Raw genomic sequence first — 11,453 nt, 5'->3', positions numbered from 1 at the left:
TGCCTACTTACCTTGCTTTTTTCTCCGTTTTTTTTTTTTTTTTTTCTTCCTGTTGTTCTAAATTATTTTTTAAAATCAAACGAGTTTTAGATTGGAATTTGGCTGTATCCCCACACTAAATCTGCAGCTCATTGTTATTTGAAAACCAAACATTTAAATTAAGTAATTTGATAGTTACGTAGACTGCTTTTTTTGTTAGTGTCTGACATATTGAAGTGTTTATTTTGTGTCTGCAGAAAGAACTACTAGTTTGTTTCATCAAGGCTATCTCTTAAATTTGTATTTTCCATCTTTTCTATCATATATATTACATTTGACAGATTTTTACGAAAAGCAATTTTGTAAAATATACAATGTTCTTAAAAATATTGTATATTGTAATTTCATTTGCACTGCTTAAACTTATAATGTAGTGACAAATTAAACAGATTGACAATTTCAGCATTAACTAGAGAAAACTAAAACTGTTACATATACATAGTCATAGGTGACAAAATGCACTTCTCATCAGTTATCACTTAAAATCAGTGGTTCATTTTAGCAATAGAAAAAATATGTTCCTTGTGAGCAGGACTGAAATTCAAAGTTATTGCTATCACGTAAAATCCCTACATCTTGGCAATACAGGCCCCTCTGAATTTTGACTTACTTTTTAAATGATTTCCTGTTTGAGGGATTCCAGGGAGATGGAAGTTTTCCATAGTCAGGTATAATCGTTTTTGGAAGTGGTGCTGCGATTTTTATTTGTGACAGGATGACTTTGATGGTATGTCACATCATCAGGCCACTCTTAACAAGCAGCACAAATGAAGGACTATAATAATCAGTGATACCCACAGTTCTGTTGGTATTTTTCCAGATTGCATTATTGTACGTTTTCCTTCAATGCACATCCACTAGTCATCGGGTCCATTGGAGAAGCAGAACTCAATACTAAGTAAAATTTAATTGTGGGATAAGTTGATAAAGCCATGCAACGTTTCTTGATGGAGCTGGTTTTGGTGAGTAGTCACAGGGAGGTATTGAAATGAATGCAGTAAAATAGACTTTCTCTTCTGCAAAGTGACAGTCCATATTGTAAAATTAATCACTGCCAACCCAAGGCATGTGCCATATTTCTATTGATGTTAAAATATGTTAAAAGCCAGTCCCAGCTTACACAAACATTTTCTTGTAGGATTCTGGCACTGAAGTTTACAACACTCAAAGTGATGTGAACATTGTGTGCATTGATCTGACCACCTGACTAGATAAAGGCCAACACTATTGTTCCTTTCAAAATTAGTTGTTCATGCAACTGGTGCACTTATCAATTCTTGGTATACTGTAGTGGTAAAGCAAGTAGCTCTAGTCTACCTTGTCCACTGACAGACTGAGAAGATCATTCCTCCCCCAAACTATGCGTCTCTTCAATTCCACCAGAGGGGGTAAACGTTGAACATTATTCAGGTTATTGTCTGTTTTTTTTACCTGCATTTTTTATTACTCTTTAATATTTTTTGCTGCTGGAGTATGTGAATTTCCCCTTGGGATTAATAAAGTATATCTATCCATCTATCTATCTATCTATCTATCTATCTAATGATGACCCTGATTCCCAAGCCCTCTAATGGTAATATTGAGCATAACTGTTCCTGTAATTGAATTACCTGTATAGTCATTTAATATCCTAATTCTCATGCAAATTGAACCATTGCTTTTGTTCTACAGTCGACCCTTGATATACGACCGGCCTGACATGCGAACAGCTTAGTTTACAACCAAAAGTTTTGTATTGAATTATGACCAACGTCTTGCGTTACGACCCGAATGCGGTCACGTGTATCCACTTGTGCAATTGTAAACAAACTGCCAAGAGCGTTTGAAAGCGTCAGTCGGAGCCCAGATACATGTGTTTGTGGACATAATTTCGGTCAGTGCAGTGATTTATATAATTTATTTCGATAATTGTTAAGGAAGGAAGAGAAGGTAAAGAAAGCGATCACAATCGAAACGAATAAGGAAATTGTGTGGAAATATGAGAGTGGCGTTCGTGTGACCGATCTCGCTAATATGTACAGCATGTCGAAATCCACCATCTCGACAATTTTACAAAGAAAAGGTTTGTATAAGGAAGCTCCTTCCAAACAATAACCACCTCCCATTTCATTCTCCTCCTCCTTCCTTCCTGCAATCCAAAGATGTCAACTTTAATGGTGAGTACAATATGAAATTGTTGTTTCTGGTAGGCTAGGCACTTTTTATAACTTTTTGGTTAGTACATTAGAAAAATTATTGGTGTTTTTGGTAAATTATGCACATTATACAACCCTTTTTTATTAAAAAAAAGTTAAGTGTTGCTGTGGGAGGTTCGGAACACATTAAGGGCATTTCCATTATTTCTTATGGGCAAAATAGTCTTGACTTACGAACTCAATTCGTTCGCAAGGGCTGGTTGTAAGTCAAGGGTCTACTGTAAATGTTTTGCTTTTCATTTTCAAGTCAACTTGTGATACATATCAAATCCAAACTTTAGGTTAAAAAAAGCTGTACTTTCACCTCTAATTTGTACACATTTTGTGTACTTGATTTATTTATTTTTTTACTGTACATGTTAAAATTAAAGAAGGAAAAACAGTTTATGTACTATTTAGTAAGTTTTATATACACTGCTGAAAAAAACAAGTGGAGAATCTTTACTGAATAATGCTGGGTAATTCTTTGAGAACAAAGTGATGCAACAACAGCCGCCTCTTCTTCTTCTTTCGGCTGGTCCCATTAGGGGTTGCCACAGCGGATAACACCCTACGGAAACCAAAATCACCAACCCACAGAGGACTGGATTCAACATCACACCGATAATAAAACTCAAAAATAGAAGTCACCGACTGATCCAACTTGTGTGAATTTCATCACAGCAACTCATAATGTGAATCAGAGATTTGCTTGGCCCCCATATGTGGGTATATATTCCTGAGAGCCTCTGATGAGACTGCGGATGGTGTCCTGGATCAGGACATCAGTGAGCTCCTAGACAGACTGTGTCGCTTCTTGGCAGCATCAGATGCACTGATACATGATGTCCCAGAGGTTCTCATTTGGATTCAGGTCTGGGGAATGTGCAGGCCACTCAATGGCATCAATGCTTTCATCATCCAGGAACTGCCTACACACTTTGGCCACATAAGGCAAGGCATTGTCCTCCACCAGGAAGAACCCAGAGCACACGGCACCAGGTCTGACAATGGCTCTGAGGACTTCATCCCAGTACCTGATTACGTAACATGCAGAGGGTCTGTGTGACCCTCCAAGGATATGCCTTCCCAGATCATCACTGACCCACCATCAAACCGGTCATACCGAATGATGTTGCAGGCTATATAATGTTCAAAATGGCAAATGGTTCACGTCTGTCACGTGATATTATTGAAACTTAATTGACTTGGTGTTACACTGAGATGATTAAGTGTTCCCTTAATTTTTTTGAGCAGTGTAATTTTTATAAATTGTGATTCTAATTTATACTGGTCAGTTCTCATTTAAATTGTAATAAGATGTGAATATTACAAATGTCAGAATCAGATTCTGTACCACATTTTTGCTAATCTGTGTCTTCCTGAGTGAGTTCAACCTCATACACATCCTAATGATGTGCACTAGGGCACTTCTTATTAAATTCTTCATCTGAATCCAAGGAAGCAATGGCACGACTGTGAGGTTCTGCAAAAGGAAACTAATTGTGGCCAGTTTTATTTGAACTCCAATCCTTCAGGAAATACTGCAAGAATCTAGTGAAAAAAATTACCCTGCATCAGAGTAAAAATAGAAATTCAATTAGCTGTGTGAGACAGCAAGGCCAAAATGTTGATGAAGCAAACTGGTGCCTGGATTCATCTCTTTTGGACTGGTTTTAAATCTGGGGTTCTTGTTTGATTGGCAATGAGAATACAATGCACAGTTGCCCTGACCCATGCTTGGCACAAATTGAAGAGGATTTTATTCTTTTGAAGAACTGCTTTCAAATCTCTGTTTAACTGATTGTAAATGTACTGTAAGTGTTACCGACCTCAGGCCTAGGGGAACCTGGGCCAGGTACAAGTCACTGTTGCTACAGGGTGTAGCCACAGCAATATGGTGTAAAGCATAAAAAAAAACAGACAGCAGTCCCAAGTCTCAGACCATACTTCTCTGTTCTCTTCTGTCTTTATTCTCCTTTTCCCAGAAATATATATATGCTTCAATTTCTGCATAGATGAACATGGTAATCAGTGAAAACAGTGGTGCAAGCCAATTTACTCTGTATAACAAATAGTGTAAACACATTTACTTTGAGTACTTGATTAGAAACCAATGTCCCCAGAACTCGTTAATTTTCCAAGGAAGCAGACAGTGTAGATAAGATACTAAATCAAAGCAGTCTTGACTATTCAAAGCAGGTGACTCTTTAGCAAGACAGGTAAATATTTGTGTCCTGTAGATAGCCATCAGCAATAACCTGTAGCAGAATTTTCCAGAAATTCTGCCTTTTCTTTAAAACAATGGTTTATAGCCCATTACACTCTCCCCAATTTTTTTTTTGAGATGTCTCCTGACATCTTGCTCCAAAGGCTCGGCCTTTAGTTCAGTGTCTATTGTGTTTCAACCAGTGGTCTTAGGTAATAATCAAATCCTGGGTATGCTGGATACATCATTGTGGGGCTTGGTAACAGATACCTAGGATTCTGTAGAACTGCATGGACACCAGGATTCCAAGGCTGGTATGAGGGCTGCCCCAGTCTGTGGTATGTAAATACTTCTCTGGGTCTGACTGCGAGCCGATTTTCTTAAAGTGTCCCCTTCTCTGTCACTCAGGTGTTCTGTTCCTAGGTCTTCTTGACCATTTGTGGGTTCCATTGCTTCATCAATATTCCCCACCTGGGGTTCAGCAACACTGGTCTCCATTTCCAGTCCTAATTCCCTTGAAGTTCCTTGCAAAGGATTTCTGTCAGGTTGTCGTGGTTCAGGGTAGACCTCTCGGACCTTGGCTCTGAGCCTGGAGCGTGACTCAGATTTTATGACCCCAGATTTGACATGTGCAGGAAAGCATGGCAAGCGACGGGGGCCATATGAGGTTTCTGCTTCCTCATCGGAGTGATCAGACGCTGAGTCTGGTGTCTCACTATTTGTTTTTGCTGGTCTTTGCATTTTCCTTTTCACTGTGTTCAATTTAGTGTCTTTTTCAAGAGGTAAGTCATTGACAGGGAGCAGGAGGTTGCGGTGTAGTATCCGGGGTGTTCTGCTACCAACTTCTGGCTGTACCTTGTACACTAGGCTGTCTTTAATTCTCTCCACAATACGACATACCTCTTTTTCCCAGTCGTCACGGAGTTTTCCTGAGCCTCCTCTCTCAGATAGGTTTCTGACTAAGACTCTGTCACCTGGTTGAAGAATGGCGCCCCTCACTGTACGGTCATAATACTGCTTACCCTTGGCCGATGCTTTCCGACTGTTATCTGCAACAATCTGGTAAGCTTCTTTCATCTTGGTTGCCCATTTTTGCACAAAGTCCTGGCTGTCTGTTTCCTCATTGTCAGTTGTAAGATTAAACAACAAATCGATAGGTAATCTTGGAGCTCTGCCATATAAGAGGAAAAATGGTGAATAGCCAGTTGATTCGTATCTTGTACAATTATATGCATGCACAATTTGTGGTAGGTAATCTTTCCACTTTGACTTTTTCTCTTCTTCCAAGGTTCGGAGCATCTGAAGCAGAGTTCGATTGAATCGTTCTACTGGATTCCCCTGTGGATGATAGGGGGTGGTGAGGGAGTGAGTTATGCCAGATAGTTGTTGGAGCCTCTGAAATAAGTTATTTTCAAACTCACGCCCCTGGTCATGGTGCAGCTTTGCAGGGTAGCCAAAACGAGGGATAAAGTCTTGGAAAATCTTCTCAGCTGCGGTTTTTCCAAATTTGTTTTTGGTTGCATATGCTTGTGCAAAGCGAGCGAAGTGATCCATCAGAACCAGAACCTATTCATAACCTCCTTTACTTGGCTCAAGATGCAGAAAGTCCACAGAGAGCAGTTCAAAAGGTTCGCTTGTAGTAATAGTGCCCATAGGTGCTCTGTCTGGGTTACTAGGGTGCTTCCGTGTGATGCAGGCGCATTGTCGAATTACATAATCTTCAATCTCTCGCTGCATGTAAGGCCAATAAAATCTTTCTCTGGCCAAATGAATCACCTTGTCAGATCCGATATGTCCCATATCATCATGGAGGCTTTTAAGGACAACTGGTTTCAACTTATGTGGCAAAACAAGTTGCTTTCTTGTTCCTACTTGCCTGTACAGTACTCCCTTGTAAATGGTGAGTTTGTTCCATTTATGTATTAGTCTCTTTGTTTCAATTCCCATTTGTTCCTTGTCCTTCTTATTTGGACCCCATCCTCTGCTTTTGAGGTTAATCACTTCACTGATGGTAGCATCTTCTTGCTGTGTGACCCTAATATCATTTAATGTGACTGTATCGGTACTTCCTGGCAACACACCATCATCCATTGAGGTGAACTGTAGAGCAGCCACCCATGGCACTTCTTTATCTTTAGCTGCTTTGTCCCCCTGCCAGACAGCTGAGAGGAGTTCTGGAGATATTGATTCCTTATACTCAGTGATAGTGGCCTGTAAGTCTAAAGGGAAGCGGGACAGTGTATCAGCATCTGTATTTGCTTTCCCAGGGCGGTATTTGATGTCAAAGTTAAAGTCTGTTAATTCTCCAACCCAGCGATGACCCACTGCATTCAATTTTGCTGTACTCAGAACATATGTCAGAGGGTTATTGTCAGTATATACAGTGAAGGTGGGTGCATAATATAGATAGTCTCTAAATTTTTCACAGATTGCCCACTTCAGGGCCAAAAATTCTAACTTGCCAGAGTGGAGATGGTAATTTCTTTCAGCTGGGGTGAGTGTTCTCGATCCGTAGCCAATTACACGTAGTTTACCATCCTGCTGTTGGTAAAGTACTGCTCCTAGTCCTTCGTTTGATGCATCAGTGTGCAAAACAAAGGGCAATTCAAAATTTGGAAAAGCCAGTATGGGTGGATTGGTGAGTATATCCACAAATTTAGAAATGACTGTACGATGTTCATTAGTCCATTGAACTGGTGTCCTTGAAGGCAGCTGTACATTGGATTTTATCCTCCCTCTTGCTGTAGTCACCAAGCTGGATTTTCCAGTATTTCCAATAGTACCGTTTAAAAGTTCAAAAGAAAGGTTATGCCAACCTGGAAAAGTCCTGTATGAAGGAGCGGTAATAACTAAGGAAGCCCAGCAATGATCTGACTTCTCCAACTGTTCTGGGTTCCTTTTCCACTAACTGTCGGGACTGCTTCCAAATCCTTAGGGTCAATCTGCACCCCCTCTTCTGATGCTAGACGACCTACGTACCGGATTTGTTGACTGAATAACTCACATTTCTCTGGTCGTAATTTTATTCCGTGCTCTCTCATTCGACACAGTACCCGTCTCAAGTCTTCCACATGGTCATGAAATGTTTTGGAAAAGCAAAGTACATCATCCAAATATGGAGTGCAACATTCATCTCTCAATTGTTCCAGTACCCCTTCCAAGCATCTTTGAAATGCTACAGGAGCGTTGCTCAAGCCAAAAGGAATGCGTACCCACTCATATAGCCCCATGGTGTACTGAAAGCAGTGACAGATCTTGAGTCCTCATCCATGAAACCTTGATGATATGCACTTCCTTGATCCAGGATTGAAAACCATGAGTAGCCCCCAAGGTTATCCAGTAGGTCTTGAATGTGTGGCAGGGGGTGTTTGTCAGGGATGGTTTTACAGTTTAGCTCTCTAAAATCCACACAAAGACGTAAACTTAAGTCCTTTTTCCTGACACAGACAACTGGAGAAGAGTAAGCCGAAGTGGACTTCTTTATCCAATCATAGTCCAAAAGATTCTGGATGTATTCTTTCACCTCTTTGTATAAGGGCTTTGGAATAGTATTGCACCTTTTCTGCACAGGAGTATCATCCTTCAAGTGGATTTTTAGCTTCAAATCTGGAATGCAACCAATTTCACCATCTTCACGTGAAAATACATCTGATTCTTCATATACATGCACTTGACTACCTCTTGTTCTTCCTCTTTTAAGTGGGACAAATCTACTGGTGGGTTCCATTTCTCTCTAGCAGTAACTTTGTATTTGTTGTTTTCCTGTTTAACTCTACTGTACTCTGGGTGTGCAGCATTGACTTGGCCATCAATTAGCTGGCTGAGTATTAGTGGGTCAGATGGTGGGGGAAGGACTGGCCAGATATCAATAATTTCTTCTGGAGTGCCTAATATTGTTCCACTAGGAAGGTAGATATCATGTAAGGTGTAATTTTGGAGGGGTATGATAATTAGTTTTGAAGTACCAGTTGGACTGTCAACAATGGCCGGGAGTAATTCAATGCCCTCTGGGCAATGATTCTATGCTAGTGGCTCAAAAGACATTGTGACTCCTCTAGGCAAAGCCCTAATTTTACATCTTACTTGACATATTTGACCAGCTGGGATCACAAGCCCCTTTTTCCCCATCCTTACTGTAATACCTGGTGATATTGCTTCCACAGGTTTTACTCTTACAGCAGAGATAATATTATCTGCTGTGTCACCTTTCAGATTTAATGCCTCACTCAGCAGTGCGCTAAGAATGGTGGTGTCGGTCTGATTACAGTTCTCTCGGATCAGTTCCTCTATAACATTGAAGCCTAATAGAGGACAGTTAACATGACTTTGACTTACTAACAAAGGAACATCAATGGTTATTTGCCCATGCCTGGGGCTCAGTATCTGAAGTGAAACTTCAACCCACCCGTCAAATGGAATCTCAGTGCCATTGGCTGCAGTAATACAGAGTGGACTTCCTGTTAATAAACTTTCAATTGACTGAATCTTAAGATCAGGCAACACCTTCCTTACCCACTCTCTCCCCACTATGCTAATCTGTGCCTCTGTGTCTAACAGCATCTGTGTTTGAATTCCATTAATTACACACGTAACCATACAGCAACTCCCAATTAGTTGGGCAGCACGTTTTCTTTTAGGGGGCTGTAGATAAGTGTTTTGCAGTGTGAGGGCCTCATTCTGGGGGGACCTGTTACTTCTGTCAGTCACTGGTCGTCCCCCTCCAGTGACCGTCCCCAGTTTCCCCGATTCCCACCTCTTAGTACAGCCAACAGCTCTGTGTCCCATCAACCCACAGCGAAAACAGTGAGTACACCATTCTTTTCCCTGCTGGGTACACTCTCGACATCTTCTTTTAGGATTGCCTCTTGAGACCTGAGTGCTCAATTGTGGAAGTGCATGGACATCTGTCCGAGTACTGTTACCAGTATGCTTTGTGATCTTTTCAAAATTTTTTTCTAGTTTAGACACTTGAGCTGTCAGCTGCTCAATGGTTGTATTATGAGCTTGAGGTGCGCAGGCAGCTTTCAAATTTTCATTATCATTTTGGTTCACAATCTTGTCAAATTTCTTTGCTAGTTTGGACACTTTAGTGGTTAATTGCATGATTGCTGCACTGTCAACTTGCATCCTATCATTTGTTTGGCTCAGTTCAGTCTGACCAGCCTGTGAACTGCCCTTTGGTTCTACTGAATTTACAGAAACTGACCTATGTTTACTCGGAGTGTGAAGACGCTTTATTCTCTCTGCTTCCTCCCTGGTAGATTTAGTTATCTTTTCTAGAATTATATCCTCAGTCACCTTCAAGTCAGTAAGAAATGGTTTTATGTCTTGTCTGATTTGTTATTTTTTTCATTCAACCCTTGATAAAGGGTATGAAGGAATATGCCCTGTGCCAATTTTTTATCATAGTTGAATTAAGCTCCATGCTGCTTTGATGCCAGCAGCACACACTGTCGAAGATCCATTATTCTATATACAAATTGTTCGGGTGTTTCCCTATCTTGTTGCTTTGTATTGTTTAGTTCCTGAAACAGTTCTGTGCTGCTTTTATCCCTAATGTGTAGCCTAAGAAATCCTTTGAGTTCTTCTAATGTGAGATCATCTCAACTCATGAGAAAATTTTTGAAGATGCCTGGTTTAACAACTTTTAGTACAGACTTAACAATTTCAGACTCAGTAAATCCCTCATGTAGTCCTACATCTATTTGTTTGCAAAGGTTACTGTATGAAATTTCAGAACCCCCATCATAGATTTGCCCACCATGGACTTTGAACTCCCTACGAGGCAGAAAAGCAGTAACATCAGTGAGTCTTACCACTTGATCTAACGTCATATAAGGAAAGCATCCTTTCTCCAAGTCCCCAGAGTTCCTCCTATTTTCCAGGTTTGTGCCAAGATGTTGAGCTTGGCTCGATTGAGTATCTTCATCCAGTCCTGTTGTGATAACACCTGTACAATCCTTACTCCTCGCAGGGTTGAAATCCTTTCTGGTTAGGAGTTGTGAAATCATATCCTGGAAGTGAAGTAAGTGTGACATGCCTTCGTCCTCCAAATTTCTCAACTTTTCACTCTTAATATAATCAAAAAGGAAATAATAAAGTTCTTGTTCACCTAGTTGTGAGAATTCTACAGTTTCATCTCCTCCTTCATCTCCTATACTTGCAGCCAGAATGCTGAGTTGATTGTAATCCAGCAATATTAATTCTGTTAGACCTCAGTGCAGCATTTGACACTGTTAGACATGACATCCTACTGTCCAGAATGGAGAACATGCTGGGTATCTCTGGCACTGCCCTCCAGTGGTTCAAGTCCTATCTGACTGATAGGCAAGAGTTTGTTAGTCTTGGCAGCAGTAGATCCAACTCCGTGCCAGTCACACAAGGAGTCCCTCAGGGCTCTATCCTCGGTCCTCTGCTTTTCTGTATTTATATGCTTCCCCTTGGCCATATTATCCGTAGTTATGGATTGGGTTATCATTTTTATGCAGATGATACTCAGCTCTACTTCAATGTTAAAAGTGGAACTTCATCAGAGCTTTCTCAGCTCACAACCTGCCTTAGTGAAATTAAAACCTGGATGGAGCAGAACTTTAAAATTAAATTGCAATAAAACTGAACTCCTGCAAATTGGGACTAAAATGCAACTTAATAAAATGAGCTCCTTCCCAGTCCATCTTGGCAGTGATCTCATCAGATCTGCCTCTACTGTAAAAAATCTTGATGTCATTTTTGATTCCTCCCTCACTTATTTTGCCCATATAAATCACATTAAGAAACTTTCTTACTTTCACCTCCGTAACATATCCCGTGTTCGCTCCTTCCTCTCCTTCTCTAATGCTGAGAAACTTGTCCATGCTTTTATCACATCCCGCATCGATTATTGTAATTCCCTACTGGCAGGTGCCCCTTCTAATCTTATATCACAGCTCCATCTTATTCAAAACTCAGCTGCAAGAGTCCTTACTCGAACCAGCAGCAGCGAGCACATCACACCCACCCTGCTCCGTCTTCACTGGCTCCCTGTGTCCTAC

The sequence above is a fragment of the Erpetoichthys calabaricus genome, chromosome 4 (assembly GCF_900747795.2).
Source record: "Erpetoichthys calabaricus chromosome 4, fErpCal1.3, whole genome shotgun sequence".
NCBI lineage: Eukaryota > Metazoa > Chordata > Cladistia > Polypteriformes > Polypteridae > Erpetoichthys > Erpetoichthys calabaricus.
This window is presented reverse-complemented; position numbering follows the sequence as displayed.